The sequence below is a fragment of the Cherax quadricarinatus genome, chromosome 35 (genome assembly GCF_038502225.1).
Source record: "Cherax quadricarinatus isolate ZL_2023a chromosome 35, ASM3850222v1, whole genome shotgun sequence".
In the NCBI taxonomy this organism is placed as follows: domain Eukaryota; kingdom Metazoa; phylum Arthropoda; class Malacostraca; order Decapoda; family Parastacidae; genus Cherax; species Cherax quadricarinatus.
Window position 1 is genome coordinate 20,010,573 of NC_091326.1, and position 14,620 is coordinate 20,025,192.

The following is a 14,620-nucleotide window of genomic DNA, read 5'->3' on the forward strand; positions in this document are numbered from 1 at the left end:
GCATTATGGCAGATGTTGCAAGTATATGGAATAGGTGGTAAGTTACTAAATGCTGTAAAGAGTTTTTATGAGGATAATGAGGCTCAGGTTAGGGTGTGTAGAAGAGAGGGAGACTACTTCCCAGTAAAAGTAGGTCTTAGACAGGGATGTGTAATGTCACCATGGTTGTTTAATATATTTATAGATGGGGTTGTAAAAGAAGTAAATGCTAGGGTGTTCAGGAGAGCGGTGGGATTAAATTATGGGGAATTAAATACAAAATGGGAAGTGACACAGTTACTTTTTGCTGATGATACTGTGCTTATGGGAGATTCTAAAGAAAAATTGCAAAGGTTAGTGGACGAATTTGGGAGTGTGTGTAAAGGTAGAAAGTTGAAAGTGAACATAGCAAAGAGTAAGGTAATGAGAGTATCAAATGATTTAGATAAAGAAAAATTGGATATCAAATTGGGGAGGAGGAGTATGAAAGAAGTGAATGTTTTCAGATATTTGGGAGTTGACGTTTCAGCGGATGGATTTATGAAGGATGAGGTTAATCATAGAATTGATGAAGGAAAAAAGGTGAGTGGTGCATTGAGGTATGTGGAGGCAAAAAATGTTATCTATGGACAGGGCCGGATTAAGAAGTCTCCGGGCCCTAGGCTATTCAGATTGGCGGGGCCCCTTTGAGTTACGGGTAAGCGAAGTGACCCCTTCCAGCTTGGGGGTGGGGGGGTCGGTGTGAGCCTGTTTAAGGTCTAATTAAATACATTCTGGCTATTTAGATTAAATTTAATAAGGAAAGTACATCAAGACAACCAAAACCATTTACCAACAGCCATTATAACTATCTTGTTAAATCATGCATTTTAAAGAGAATAAACTCAAGACAGCATAGTATTACTAGATTAGGCTATTAAAATAGTGACATCATGTACCTATTATATTCAGCATAACCACTACAGCACTATTATTCCCTTTATAAATCACTGACCATTATTGTTATCATTGCATCATGCATAAGACTATCAAATCATATAAACTCAAGAAAGTAAAGAATTGTTTATATTCACAGGCACTTCTTAAATAAACTTTTTTCTGGATTTCATATTGGCAAAATCATCAATTATATTCTGAAAATCAATATTTCTTGTTAGATCAGACTCAATGGTCAACAAGGCTAGGTTACACAATTTGTCTTGGCTCATTGTTGAATGGAGCTGGTTTTTCACTCTTTTCAAACAGAAAATGAATGTTCTCCTTCACAGTTAGTAGCTGGAAGTGTTAGGTAAAGGCGATACACTGTCAACATTAGGGAAGGTTTCTGAGATACCTGCATTTCTTAAATGTTTCAAAGCAGCTGAGGGCGCACATTTTTCAGGTGGAGCTTTAATCTGATTCATATACCCAGAAAAATGAACTATTTCTTCAACAAATGTGTCCTGAACATCTGCTGAAAGGTGTTGTTGCAACTTTAATGCAGCTTCTCTCAATTCTGCATCTGGCATAGTAGTAATTTTGAACAGAAATCCAAACTTGTCATTGAGATTCTGCTAGATTTCTTTTCTTTTCACCAATTCTGTAATCAGTGAATCCAGAATGACGAAGTATGTAGCTGTCTTACATTTCTGCCTTGGTAGCAACACAATTTCATTGTCTGGCTCTTCAAAATTGCGTTTCCTCTTCCTTGACCGCTGATGATCAGCCCGGTAACTGTAGTCTTTCACCAGCAGTTTAGCTTTCTCTTCAAACATTTCAAAAGCTTCATCATTGCGAAGTGAGCTTACAAATTCCACTAAGCCTGCATAGAGGTTAGCACAAGTAGCCATTTCAATTTCAATTTTCTGAAGTGTCTTGTTCGTGGCATTTAACCGTTCCAGTATACAGTCCCAAAGCACACAGAGTAAGGCCAATTCAAAATCTTCCAATTTTGATGCTAAGCTGGCTGCTTCGCTTCTTGTAGTTGCTGTCTGGTCTTCATCCTCTGCTATTTGGATCAAAGCAGAACGTATTTCAGCAAAGCTGTCTTTCAAAGCATGTGTTGCATCATGCTGCGCTGACCACCTTGTTGTTGATAATGATTTGATGACATCTCCATGAATGGTTGACTTGAGTATACTCCACCGATGCGTTGAAGCAGAGAAAAAATTAAAGAGTGCTTGTAAAAGTCCAAAAAATGAAACTGCAGCGACACAACACTCCGCAGCACATGACCCAACAAGATTAAGAGAATGTGCTGAGCAGGGCACATATTCAGCAAGTGGGTTGATTTGCTTGATACGGGCTTGCAATCCATTATATTTACCCGACATGTTACTTGCATTGTCGTAGCTCTGGCCACGGCAATCCATAATAGAGAGATCATGTTCAAGCAGAGTATCCAGTACTACATTCATCATTGTTTCTCCATCATGGCCTGAAAGAGGAATGAATTTTATAAAGCGCTCTACAGGCTTACCACTGGAGTCGACAAAGCGAACAATGAATGTCAATTGATCTGTATGTGAAATATCTGGTGTTGAATCTACACTTATTGCAAAGTATTTTGCAGTTTTCACAGCTGCTATGATGTTATTGAGGACCTTCTTAGTCATCAGTTCAATAAATTCATTGCATATAGTAGATGACATGTAAGATACAGTGCCTCTTCCTGCATTCCCAAGGCGTGACACATGATTTGCTAAGAATGGATCGAATTGTGCTAACAGTTCTATGATCCCTAGGAAATTGCCATTGTTTTCCGAACCAAAAACCTCATTTTCTCCACGGAAAGAAAGTCCTCTTAGAGCTAAGAATTTTACAACAGCAACAACTCTTTCTAGAACTTTTCTCCAATAAGTGTGATCTTTTTCAGTTTGATTTTCCAAATGAGAATCCAATAAGCCTTTTTTCTGTGCACGAAATACACTGGCTAAAATGCAGCTCCTGTGAGTGGTGCTGTTTTCATGTTCCTCGAAACGCTTGGAATTTTTCCAGTCATTGAACCCCTGTGTGAAGGTATTTTCTTTGGTAGAAAATAGCTTGCATGCTGAACAGTACACTTTTCCTGAGCTTTCAGAGTATACCATCCATGATCTTTCCACAGTTTCTGAATTTGCAAGCTTCCTATAAAACATAGATGACTTTAAACAACGACGACTTCCATCATCATAAATCCTTGCTGATTTCCTAAAGTCAATGTTCAGAGTTTGACTGAAGTTTTCTGCAATGAAAGCATTACGTAGAGAATCTGGGATTACATTTGGCCATGAGGCAGGATCTTTTAAGACAAATCCTGTGGATGAAATGTCCGTTGAGATATTGAGAGGAGACACAAAAGAAGTAGATGCTGGCTGAGAAATAATGGAGGGAGGGCTTCTTGTATGATCTGACATATCTGCAGATTCAACTGTACTGGTAACATCAGAAACTGTTTTCGTGAGCATGTCTGTGATCTTTCTGCAGCTTCCTACATCTTTCTTTTTCTGTTCTTGAATTTTCTTCTTTCTTTCCTGTGACCCACTCGCATAAGGACGTCCAACATCACGTTCACGAGATGCCATAATGAGGATGTATCACTCTGTAATCATGCAAATAACAAATTTTTTGATTGGTTTTAGCATTATCAAAGTTATTAATTTTTTAATTAAATTTTTTTTGTCAATTTGGGGGATATGGCACTTGTAGCCCCCTCTCCTCTGGCTGCGCATTTAAAAATTCAAAACGTTACCAGAAAGGAGTCATATACAGAACTTTTACCATAGATTAGGTTAGTGATTTGGGCTACGAATATTTTACTAATTCATCCTCCTTGATCTCCAATTTACTTAAACAGAAATCATACCGAGTCCAAGAACAATGCACAATGGTATATATATTACCATTTTCATAACTAAACTAATCATTATGTTTTGCATGATATATGGCCTACCACCATAGATAAGGACATGAGAATTAAAGAATGCAGGGACAATTTTCAATTTCACCCAACCAACGATTTTCTGATGTGGCTTACGTGTTTCTGGGGAAATATGTAGTAAATTAATTCATGTTCTACATCACTTCCGTCACAACTTGAAAACTAAGCATTTGCGACGGAAGTGATGTAGAACATCAATCAATTGAGATCTGTTATTGAAATGGTGAAGACTTAAAGACAGGACAAAGTGCTTTTAAAACCTACAAACGGAAGTCAGTTTGCGTTTTTAGGTTTTTCTTTATAGTATTTTTACCAAAAATGCGTCTTTACTGGCCCATGTGTCTTTACTGGTCAAGTAACCCTATCAGGTACCTCCCTTAACATTTAGAGGCGAAAACAAACATTTATCCATACACATCAATGTCTATCAACAACACTTCAGTTAATTTGTCACTACAAGTCTAGATAACGTGTAATTACTACAGAAAATTGGAGAGGAATCTCCCATACTCACCCATTAGCGGGAAAACACAGCTGTTCTGATGTAAACAAAGGCGTGTTGAGTGTTGCCATCTATGGTTAGGTTTATTTATTTTTATTTTATTTTATTTCATTATTTATTTTTGTTTTGATTAATTTTTAAAAATCAATTTTACTCTCCAAACACTTGAACTTTTTAGGTAGGGACCCCTTTGCACTTGCACCATGTGCGCAGTCTTGGATGAGCCCCTGAACCCCTTGGACCGCGGGGCCCCCAAATGCGCGGGGCCCTAGGCAAATGCCTAGTTTGCCTATGCGGTAATCCGGCCCTGTCTATGGAGGCAAAGAAGGGAATGTATGAATGTATAGTAGTACCAACACTCTTATATAGGTGTGATGCTTGGATTGTAAATGCTGCAGCGAGGAGGTGGTTGGAGGCAGTGGAGATGTCCTGTGTAAGAGCAATGTGTGGTGTAAATATTATGCAGAAAATTCGGAGTGTGGAAATTAGGAAAAGGTGTGGAGTTAATAAAAGTATTAGTCAGAGGGCTGAAGAGGGTTTGTTGAGGTGGTTTGGTCATTTAGAGAGAATGGATCAAAGTAGAATGACATGGAGAGCATATAAATCTGTAGAGGAAGGAAGGCAGGGTAGGGGTCGTCCTCGAAAAGGTTGGAGGGAGGGGGTAAAGGAGGTGTTGTGGGCGAGGGGTTTGGACTTCCAGCAAGCATGCATGAGTGTATTAGATAGGAGTGAATGGAGACAAATGGTATTTTGGACCTGACAAGCTGTTGGAATGTGAGCAGGGTAATATTTAGTGACGGGATTCAGGGAAACCGGTTATTTTATATAACCGGACTTGAGTCCTGGAAATAAGAAGTACAATGCCTGCACTCTAAAGGAGGGGTTTGGGATATTGGCAGTTTGGAGGGATATATTGTGTATTTTTATACGTATATACTTCTAAACTGTTGTATTCTGGGCACCTCTGCAAAAACAGTAATTATGTGTGAGTGAGGTGAAAGTATTGAATGATGAAAGTATTTTCTTTTTGGGGATTTTCTTTCTTTTTGGGTCACCCTGCCTCAGTGGGAGACAGCCGACTTGTTGGACAAAAAAAAAATTAATAATTATCATTCTTTCTTTCTTTCTTTCAACGCACCAGGTGTATCACACTGAGGTGGGGTGGCCCAAAAGGAAAAACGAAAGTTTCTCCTTTTAAATTTAGTAATATATACAGGAGAAGGGGTTACTAGCCTCTTGCTCCCGGCATTTTAGTCGCCTCTTACGACACGCATGGCTTACGGAGGAAGAATTCTGTTCCACTTCCCCATGGAGATAAGAGGAAATAAACAAGAACAAGAGCTAGAAAGAAAATAGAAGAAAACCCAGAGGGGTATGCATATACATGTATATGCTTGTACATGTATGTGTAATGTGACCTATGTGTAAGTAGAAGTAGCAAGATGTACCTGAAATCTTGCATGTTTATGAGACAGAAAAAGGGACACCAGCAATCCTACCATCATGTTCAACAATTACAGGCTTTCATTTTACACTCACTTGGCAGAACGGTAGTACCTCCCTGGGCAGTTGCTGTCTACCAACCTAGTACCTAGAATAACTGCGATTACATATTGTTATAACAATAATACTTATGTACTAATATTAATAATAATAATATTAAAGTATAATACAATATAGTGTTTACTCATTACTTACCTTAAAATATCTGTAGTCTTAATGTAGAGTGAGAAGTGAGTAAACAAGATTAAATGAATAAACGAGAGAGAGAGAGTGTAGGTTTGCTAGTTTTGTAAACAAACTAGTTGTTGTTGTTGCCAGCCCGGACACGAATGGCTTTTGTTCACTCTGTCAAGCCGACTGGAAAAACATCTCATACTTTTGTAAATTTTTGTTACATAGCGTGTTTATTATACAGTTTTGAAAAAAATCATAGATGGATTAAGCAGAATGTCTATATTAATGTTTTATGCACATTTAATGCACCTCAGAGTGATTATTATTGTGTTGTTATTATCATTATTAATAAGGCATCATCAAGACCAATAACACACAGTTAATAATTTTAATGTGTAGCTGCACACCAGCACAGGTGCAAGATGTGGAGTTTAAAGTAGTTAAGTTCATACTTTATTCATTCTAGAGTGTATATCAGGTTTTTATGTTATTTATATTGTTTATTATATCACATTAGAGGAATTGTGATAGATAAATAAGCTGTATAGCGATATTAGCATCATATTGAAGATGTGACAACTCTGCTTCGTGAGTAACACCTGTTGGTTCATGAGCGGCTCTGAGACAGAGACAAGCAGACAGAAAGACGCACACACAGGTAGACAGAAAGACAGACACACACAGGAAGACAAAAGGCAGATAGATAGACAGACAGATATACAGGCAGACAGATACAGACAGATTTATGTGCAACAGTGAAAACAAATAGAGAGAGTTCAAGAGTAAGAGCCTTTCTTGCCTTCTTGCCACAGTCTCCAGTGCAAAATTCAGACTTCCTCTTAGGGACCATGGTGAAATTTACTGTCCAGTTAGTACAGTTAATACAGTACGTATGGTGCTGCTGATAGGGCAGGGTAACTCAAACTGATGCTGCCTGCATGGCGTATTGCCACCAAGAGTATCGTCAAATGTACAGTGGCATGTATCAGCTGGCCCAGCCCAGCTGCCAGATGTACGGTCGTAAGTTGAGTGGACGTATGTCGAGCAGGTCATAAGTCGGATAGTAGGTGTATTTAGGTACAGGTACCCATAAGTATAATTATCAGAGTACATATAGAATATCCAATATCTTTAAAACACTTGAAATTTTGGAAAGTTTCCAGACATAATAGAGAGATGTGCTCACAGAGAATGTAAACAAACCAAGTGGGGGATGCCGTATTAAAAAGATGAGGAGCCATATAGCAAGTTTTGGTCATAATTCAAAATCATCATATTAGCAGAATGCCGTAAAGTGGGGCCTTACTATATATGGTAATGTAAACATGTTATCAGGCATTTGTATGTGTGTAAAAGTGAAAAAAAAAAGGGTGATTCTCTTTGATTTTCGCTTTATGGCTGTAGCCTGGAACCATATAAGAGGGGCCCTCCTGTATATGAGTAAGTTGCTGTATGATTTTAACCTAAACTGTGTTTAATTTTATATTTGGAAAGCATAAATAAAAAATCTGTCATAAAATACAGATTTCTGTATTTTATTTGAGCACTGGTATTTCATGAAGAAATAGCAGCTGATGGGACATAACCAAGTGGTGCTTGATGCAGTTGAAGGGTTAGTAATTCTTCTTTTTGTCTGCTAGGGTGTGCCATGTATGGCAATTCCATTTTATCAATCAAAGGGTAACTAACTTTTCTTCTAACTGGGAGCATCATTAGAGTAGAGTAGGACTACTTAGTATGAATTACCTGGTGGTGTTTTTGATTAGCACCCGGTTATTCTCAAGGTCCAGTAATAAGACCATTTTGACAAACGATATTTTATTTCAGTCCTAGAGTAATAAATTGGACACAATCATTAATAGAAAAAAGAATAAATAAGTAAATTATCTCCCTTCACTTCCCTTCATATCAGAATTTCATCTGTGTACAGCATAGAACAAAATTATTACAAAAGAAAAACTGTTAAGTTAATAAATTTAAATACACTTGGGTAATGACTTATTACTGGTGCATAAATTTGGAAATAAGACTGTACTATATATTTTCATATGAAATGCATAGGTATGGTATATAAGTACTGGTATATAAGTATATGGTATATAAGTATGGTATATAAGCACTGGTCAGGGAGGTATACCATCTTTTAGGAGCGAAGAAGAGCATGATGTGAGTGTGGGGGAGGTGCATGAGGCATTACATAGAATGAAAGGGGGTAAAGCAGCTGGAACTGATGGGATCAAGACAGAAATGTTAAAAGCAGGGGGATATAGTGCTGGAGTGGTTGGTATTATTGTTTAATAAATGTATGAGAGAGGGGAAGGTACCTAGGGATTAGCAGAGAGCACGTATAATTCCTTTATCTAAAGGGAAGGGGGACAAAAGAGATTGTAAAAATTATAGAGGAATAAGTTTACTGAGAATACCAGGAAAAGTGTACGGTAGGGTTATTATTGAAAGAATTAGAGGTAAGACAGAATGTAGGATTGCAGATGAGCAAGGAGATTTTAGAGTGGATAGGGGATGTGTAGATTAAGTGTTTGCATTGAAGCATATATGTGAACAGTATTTAGATAAAGGTAGGGTATGTGAACAGTATTTAGATAAAGGTAGGGAAGTTTTTATTGCATTTATGGATTTAGAAAAGGCATAAGATAATAAGTAATACATATTTTATGAAAAAGAGGATAAATAAATATACAAGGTATGATGTAGCACGTAATGAAAGTAGTTTGTTAGATTATGTATTGGTGGATAAAAGGTTGATGGGTAGGCTCCAGGATGTACATGTTTATAGAGTGGCAACCGATATATCGGATCATTATTTAGTTGTAGCTACAGTTAGAGTAAGAGGTAGATGGGAAAAGAGGAAGGTGGCAACAACAAGTAAGAGGGAGGTGAAAGTGTATAAACTAAGGGAGGAGGAAGTTCGGGCGAGATATAAGCGACTATTGGCAGAAAGGTGGGCTAGTGCAAAGATGAGTAGTGGGGGGGTTGAAGAGGGTTGGAATAGTTTTAAAAATGCAGTATTAGAATGTGGGGCAGAAGTTTGTGGTTATAGGAGGGTGGGGGCAGGAGGAAAGAGGAGTGATTGGTGGAATGATGAAGTAAAGGGTGTGATAAAAGAGAAAAAGGTAGCTTACGAGAGGTTTTTGCAAAGCAGAAGTGTTATAAGAAGAGCAGAGTATATGGAGAGTAAAAGAAAGGTGAAGAGAGTGGTGAGAGAGTGCAAAAGGAGAGCAGATGAAAGAGTGGGAGAGGCACTGTCAAGAAATTTTAATGAAAATAAGAAAAAATTTTGGAGTGAGTTAAACAAGTTAAAAAAGCCTAGGGATAGTATGGATTTGTCAGTTAAAAACAGAGTAGGGGAGTTAGTAGATGGGGAGAGGGAGGTATTAGGTAGATGGCGAGAATATTTTGAGGAACTTTTAAATGTTAAGGAAGAAAGGGAGGCGGTAATTTCATGCACTGGCCAGGGAGGTATACCATCTTTTAGGAGTGAAGAAGAGCAGAATGTAAGTGTGGTGGACGTACGTGAGGCATTACGTAGAATGAAAGGGGGTAAAGCAGCTGGAACTGATGGGATCATGACAGAAATGTTAAAAGCAGGGGGGGATATAGTGTTGGAGTGGTTGGTACTTTTGTTTAATAAATGTATGAAAGAGGGGAAGGTACCTAGGGATTGGCGGAGAGCATGTATAGTCCTTTTATATAAAGGGAAAGGGGACAAAAGAGATTGTAAAAATTATAGAGGAATAAGTTTACTGAGTATACCAGGAAAAGTATACGGTAGGGTTATAATTGAAAGAATTAGAGGTAAGACAGAATGTAGAATTGCGGACGAGCAAGGAGGCTTCAGAGTGGGTAGGGGATGTGTAGATCAAGTGTTTACATTGAAGCATATATGTGAACAGTATTTAGATAAAGGTAGGGAAGTTTTTATTGCATTTATGGATTTAGAAAAGGCATATGATAGAGTGGATAGAGGAGCAATGTGGCAGATGTTGCAAGTATATGGAATAGGTGGTAAGTTACTAAATGCTGTAAAGAGCTTTTATGAGGATAGTGAGGCTCAGGTTAGGGTGTGTAGAAGAGAGGGAGAATACTTCATGGTAAAAGTAGGTCATAGACAGGGATGTGTAATGTCACCATGGTTGTTTAATATATTTATAGATGGGGTTGTAAAAGAAGTAAATGCTAGGGTGTTCGGGAGAGGGGTGGGATTAAATTATGGGGAATCAAATTCAAAATGGGAATTGACACAGTTACTTTTTGCTGATGATACTGTGCTTATGGGAGATTCTAAAGAAAAATTGCAAAGGTTAGTGGATGAGTTTGAGAATGTGTGTAAAGGTAGAAAGTTGAAAGTGAACATAGAAAAGAGTAAGGTGATGAGGGTATCAAATGATTTAGATAAAGAAAAATTGGATATCAAATTGGGGAGGAGGAGTATGGAAGAAGTGAATGTTTTCAGATACTTGGGAGTTGACGTGTCGGCGGATGGATTTATGAAGGATGAGGTTAATCATAGAATTGATGAGGGAAAAAAGGTGAGTGGTGCATTGAGGTATATGTGGAGTCAAAAAACGTTATCTATGGAGGCAAAGAAGGGAATGTATGAAAGTATAGTAGTACCAACACTCTTATATGGATGTGAAGCTTGGGTGGTAAATGCAGCAGCGAGGAGACGGTTGGAGGCAGTGGAGATGTCCTGTCTAAGGGCAATGTGTGGTGTAAATATTATGCAGAAAATTCGGAGTGTGGAAATTAGGAGAAGGTGTGGAGTTAATAAAAGCATTAGTCAGAGGGCAGAAGAGGGGTTGTTGAGGTGGTTTGGTCATTTAGAGAGAATGGATCAAAGTAGAATGACATGGAAAGCATATAAATCTATAGGGGAAGGAAAGAGGGGTAGGGGTCGTCCTCGAAAGGGTTGGAAAGAGGGGGTAAAGGAGGTTTTGTGGGTGAGGGGCTTGGACTTCCAGCAAGCGTGCATGAGCGTGTTAGATAGGAGTGAATGGAGACGAATGATACTTGGGACCTGACGATCTGTTGGAGTGTGAGCAGGGTAATATTTAGTGAAGGGATTCAGGGAAACCGGTTATTTTCATATAGTCGGACTTGAGTCCTGGAAATGGGAAGTACAATGCCTGCACTTTAAAGGAGGGGTTTGGGATATTGGCAGTTTGGAGGGATATGTTGTGTATCTCTATACGTATATGCTTCTAAACTGTTATATTCTGAGCACCTCTGCAAAAGCAGTGATAATGTGTGAGTGTGGTGAAAGTGTTGAATGATGATGAAAGTATTTTCTTTTTGGGGATTTTCTTTCTTTTTTTTGGGTCACCCTGCCTCGGTGGGAGACGACCGACTTGTTGAAAAAAAAAAAAAATAAGATAGAGTGGATAGGGAAGCAGTGTGGCAGATATTACAAGTATGTGGAATAGATAGTAAGTTACTAAATGCTGTAAAGAGTTTTTATGAGGATAGTGAGGCTCAGGTTAGGGTGTGTAGAAGAGAGGGAGACTACTTCCCGGTAAAAGTAGGTCTTAGACAGGGAAGTGAAATGTCACCATGGTTGTTTAATATACAGTGGACCCTCGTTTTTCATAAGGTTCGAAAGTTGTAATTTTTGGAAATCTTAACTTTTTTTCATCAAAACACTGACTCGCAAATACAGTGGACCCCCGGTTAATGAACTTTTTTCATTCCAGTAGTATGTTCAGGTGCCAGTACTGACCGAATTTTTTCCCATAAGGAATATTGTGAAGTAGATTAGTCCATTTCAGACCCCCAAACATACACGTACAAACGCACTTACATAAATACACTTACATAATTGGTCGCATTTGGAGGTGATCGTTAAGCGGGGGTCCACTGTAGTCATTCATCTGGGACGCGTACACATGGCCCCGAGCCGCCTCACACTCCATTCCCAGCCAGTTAATCAGTAAGTGATGATGATCCCTTGAGTTCATACGATACATTTCATAATATTCCATTCGCTTCAGTGCTTGCAACTGCTAAATAAGTCACTATGGCTCCAAAGAAAGCTTCTGGTGCCAGCCCTTTGGTAAAGAATGCGAGAAACACACACAATTTAAGAAAAAGTTTGTAGAAAAATACCAAAGTGGTGGTGGTAGAGTGGTAGCAGTTGTGATAGTGGTAGTGATGGTGGTAGAGGGTGGTAGCAGTTGTGATAGAAGTAGAGGGTGGTAGTGATGGTGGTAGAGGGTGGTAGTGATTGTGATAGTGGTACAGGGTGGTAGAAGGTGGTAGTGATAGTGGTAGAGGGTGGTAGTGGTTGTGATGGTGGTAGAGGGTGCCTTCTTCAGTGATTCTACCAACTCCTCCAATGTTGTTGGAGTTATATAGGGCTAGAGAAAACACCGGTGCCTCAGCTGCTGCTTCACCACCATTATGGATGGCTTATGCTCTCAGTGGCCCTTATACACCCAACAACAACAACAGAACACCTCTTGCGACATTCATAATGACTTATTTTATTCATTCTAGAGCATATTCCATGTTTCTATGGTATTAATATTGTTTATTGTGTCATATTAGTTGAATTGTGATAAATAAGCCATAGAATTGATATTAGTGTCATATTCTAAAACGATAAACTTGCCTCCCCTCCCTCTGCCCCGTATGTCATACACCAACAAGAGTCTTCAGTAAAGGTAAGTGTGATGTTAAATGTTCATTTATACAATTTATTAGTGCTTTACATTTATTTGGCATTCTTTTCTGCATGTAAATCTATATTTAACCCTTTGACTGTTTCGGTCATATATATACGTCTTACGAGCCACTGTGTTTGACGTACAGTGGACCCCCGAGTTTTGCGATTAATCCATTCCAGAGAGCCTGCCGATGGTCAAAATTCATGAAACTCGAAACCATTTTCCCCATAAGAAATAATCGAAATAAAATTAATCCGTTCCAGACACCCAAAAATATTAAAATAATTTTTTTTTTTTCAAATTAAATAAAGATTTACATAATGAAAACAATCTGAAATCAAGTACATGTATTTAAAATAAATAATAAGAACATTACACTTACCTTTACTGAAGACTTCTGGGTGGATGGAAGATGGGAGGAGGTGATAGGAGGAAGGTGTACACCATTGTTTGGAAGGAGAATCTCGTACCATTAGGACTTTAGGTAGCAAGTCCTTATCTGGGGTTACTTCCCTTCTTCTTTTAATGCTACTGGGAACAACTTGAGAGTCACTGGACCCCTGGCGCACAAAATATCTATCCAGAGAAGTCTTTTTCTGGCGTTTCTTTAAGATTTCCCTGAAGTGGGACACAACACTGTCATTGTACATGTTGCAGATACGGCTTGTTTCAGCTTGGTCAGGGTGATACTTTTCAACAAAACTTTGCAACTCATTCCCCATTCCACACATGTCCTTAATCACTGAAGAAGGCACCTCATCCACTCCCTCTTCCTCCTCCTCTGAAGCAAGTCCTCGGCTGTGGTCTGATGCTGTTCCAGTTGAAGCTCTTGCAGTTCGTCAGTGGTTAGCTCTTCCCTGTGGTCCTCCACCAACTCTTCCACATCCCCGTCACTCACTTTATTTACCAAAGGGCTTGCACTAGCTTTCCTTGGGTCCATGATGACTTATTTAGCAGTTGCAAGCACAAAACACAATGGATTTTTATGAAATGTATGAACCCACGGGGTGATGGTCACGTGTTGGTAAACAATGGCACACCGAGTGAGAATGGTGTGGGAGACTGGCTTTGTATGTGCGGTGATGGGCGGACGGGTACCGGACGGTCGCCGAAACGAGTTTTTTCACGAAACTCGAGGCCAAATTTTTCCAAAAAAACTCGCCGAAGGTCAAATTTCGCGAAAGTTGAGGCTGCCGAAACTCGGGGGTCCACTGTATATGGTACTGTTGTATTCAACACACTAAACACACTAATATTTTCATTATTATTTGTTTACAATACAGTGGACCCCCGCATAGCGATTTTAATCCGTGCAAGAGGGCTCATTGTTATGCGAAATGATCGGTATGCGAATGAATTTTCCCCATAAGAAATAATGGAAATCAAATTAATCCGTGCAAGACACCCAAAAGTATGAAAAAAAAAAATTTACCACATGAAATGTTAATTTTAATACACACAAACTGAAAAAGGCATGCACAATTACATGACACTTACTTTTATTGAAGATCTGGTGATGATTGATGGGATGGGAGGAGGGGAGAGAGAGTGTTAGTGTTTAGAAGGGGAATCCCCTTCCATTAAGACTTGAGGTGTCGAGTCCTTTTCTGGGGTTACTTCCCTTCTTCTTTTAATGCCACTAGGACCAGCTTCAGAGTCACTGGACTTCTTTCGCACAACATATCTGTCCATAGTGGCCTGTACCTCTCGTTCCTTTATGACTTCCCTAAAGTGTTTCACAACATTGTCAGTGTAATAATCACCAGCACGGCTTGCAATAGCTGTGTGAGGGTGATTCTCATCCATAAAGGTTTGCACTTTCAGCCACATTGCACAGATTTCCTTAATCTTTGTAGTAAGCAACTTCTTCAATTTCTCTCTCCC